Source organism: Cavia porcellus, unplaced genomic scaffold (genome assembly GCF_034190915.1).
Source record: "Cavia porcellus strain 051 isolate PalLab524CR breed Dunkin Hartley unplaced genomic scaffold, mCavPor4.1 scaffold_6, whole genome shotgun sequence".
NCBI classification, from domain to species: Eukaryota; Metazoa; Chordata; class Mammalia; order Rodentia; family Caviidae; genus Cavia; species Cavia porcellus.
Genome location: NW_026947489.1, coordinates 67,232,470 through 67,235,411, shown reverse-complemented (window position 1 = coordinate 67,235,411; position 2,942 = coordinate 67,232,470).

Here is a 2,942-nt window from a genome sequence, read left to right as displayed (position 1 = left end):
ATTCCTAAATATTTCATTTTTTTGCTTGCTAATGTGAATAGTCCAGTTTCTCTTATTTCCCTCTCTGTGATTTTGTTGTTCGTGTATAGGAATGCTATTGATTTCTGAGTATTGATTTTGTATCCAGCCACATTACTGAATTTATTTATTGTATCTAAGAGTATTTCAATGGAGTTTAGGGGGTCTTCTATGTAGAGTATCATGTCATCTGCAAACAATGATAATTTAACTTCTTCTTTTCCTATCTTTACCCCTTTTATTTCTCTTTCTTGCCTAATTGCTCTGGCTAGTACTTCCAGTACTATATTAAATAGGAGTGGTGATAAAGGACATCCTTGTCTTGTACCCGATTTTAAAGTAAAGGCTTTCAATTTTTGGCCATTTAGTATGATGCTGGCTGTTGGTTTGTCATAAATGGCCTTTATTATATTGAGGTAAAGACCATTTATTCCAATTTTCTGTAAAGTTCTTATCATGAATAAGTGTTGGACCTTATCGAAGGCTTTTTCTGCATCTATAGAGATGATCATGTGATTCTTATTTTTGGCTTTATTGATATGGTGGATTACATTTATTGATTTGCGTATGTTGAACCATCCTTGCATTCCTGGGATGAATCCCACCTGGTCATGGTGTATAATCTTCTTGATGATTTGCTGGATCCTATTTGCCAATATTTTATTGAGGATTTTTGCATCTGTGTTCATTAGGGAGATCGGTCTGTAGTTCTCTTTTATAGTTGGGTCTTTCTCAGGTTTTGGTACTAGAGTAATATTTGCTTCCAGGAATGACTTAGGAAGGATTGCTTCCCTTTCAATTTCATTGAATAGTTTGAGGAGTGTCGGCATTAGGTCTTCTTTATATTTCTTGTAGAATTCTGCAGTGAATCCATCTGGGCCTGGGCTCTTCTTGGTGGGCAAGGACCCAATTACATTCTCAATTTCATTAGCAGAGATTGGGTTATTCAACAGTTTTATATCCTCTTGATCTAGCTTTGGTACTTCATATGCTTCTAAGAATCTGTCTATTTCTTCTGTGTTATCAAACTTTTGAGAGTAGAGGTTTTCGAAATAGGTGTTGATGATCCTCTGTATTTCTATTGGGTCTGTAGTGATTTCTCCTTTTTCATTTCTTATTGCATGAATTTGAGCTTTTTCTTTCCTTTTTTTAATAAGGTTAGCTAGGGGCTTATCGATTTTATTTATTCTTTCAAAGAACCAACTCTTTGATTCGTTGATTCTTTGGATTGTTTTCTTAGTCTCTATTGCATTGATTTCTGCTCTGATTCTTATAATTTCCTCTCTTCTTTTGGCTTTGGGCTTGACTTGCTCTTCTTTTTCTAGCTGTTTGAGGTGTAGCATCAAGTTATTTACTTGTATTCGTTCTGTTTTCCTGATGTGGGAACTCAGTGCAATAAATTTTCCTCTCAGAACGGCTTTCATTGCATCCCACAGATTCCGGTAAGTTGTATCTGCATTTTCATTTTCTTTTAGGTATTGTTTAATTTCTTCTTTAATTTCTTCTGTGACCCACTGATTACTCAAGAGTGTGTTATTTAGTTTCCATGTGTTTGCGGAATTTTTGCAGTATCCTTTGTCATTAATTTCTAATTTCAGAGCGCTATGATCCGATAATATGCAAGGGATGATTTCAACTCTTTTGCATTTGCTTAAATATGTTCTGTGAGCTAATATATGGTCTATTTTAGAAAATGATCCATGTACTGCTGAGAAGAATGTGTATTCTGATGTTGTTGGGTGGAACATTCTGTATATGTCTATCAAACCCATTTGTTCACAGGTGTGATTCAGTTCTGTTATTTCTTTGCTCATTTTCTGTCTGGTTGATCTGTCCCTTGGTGTCAGTGGTGTATTAAGGTCTCCTGTTACAATTGTGTTACTGATAATTTGAGTTTTCATTTCTGTTAATAATTGTTTTATATAACTGGGTGCTCTGGAGTTTGGTGCGTATATATTTAAGATAGTTATCTCTTCCTCTTGGAGTTTTCCCCTTACGAGTATGTAGTGACCTTCTTTGTCCTTTATGGTCATTGTTGGTTTAAAGTTCACGTTGTCTGCAAACAGAATGGCTACTCCTGCCTTTTTTTGGATTCCTGCTGCATGAAGAATTGTTTTCCATCCTTTGACTTTCAGTCTGTGAGTATCTTTCTGGGTTAGATGGGTTTCCTGTAAACAGCATATGGTTGGATTTTGTTTCTTGATCCATTCTGCTAGTCTGTTTCTTTTGATTGGTGCATTGAGACCATTTACATTAATGGTTATTACTGTTAAATGCTGGTTAATTGTAGGAATGTTATCTCTCTGCTGTTGCATCTTTATCTTTCGGTTCTGTTTAATTATTTGCTTTGCTTAGTGGTTTTTTCCTTTGTGTATCTAAACTGTCTTTCAATATTTTTTGCAGGGTTGGTTTGGTGTTCATGAAGTTCTTCAGCTGTTCTTTGTCATGGAAGTATCGTATTGCACCATCTATTTTGAATGATAGTTTTGCAGGATATATCAGTCTTGGTTGGAAATCATTTTGCTTTAGGATCTGGAATACTTCACTCCATGCTCTTCTTGACTTTATCGTTTGTGCTGAGAAGTCTGCTGTGATTCTGATAGGTTTTCCTTTATAAGTGATCTGTCTTTTCTCTCTGACAGCTTTTAATAATCTATTCTTGTGTTGGATTTCTGGGATGGTGACTATTATATGTCTGGGTGTAGTTTTATTTTAGTTATGACTGTTTGGAGTTCTATATGCTTCACTGATCCTGATGTCAGTTTCTGATCTCATGCTTGGGAAATTTTCAGCTATTACTTCTCTAAATATCCTCCTGACATCCTTCATGTTGTCTCCCTCTCTTTCATTAATCCCTATCATTCTTATGTTATTCTTCTTTGCATCGTCTTGCAGTTGTTGAATTGTTGTTTCCTGGTTCCTTG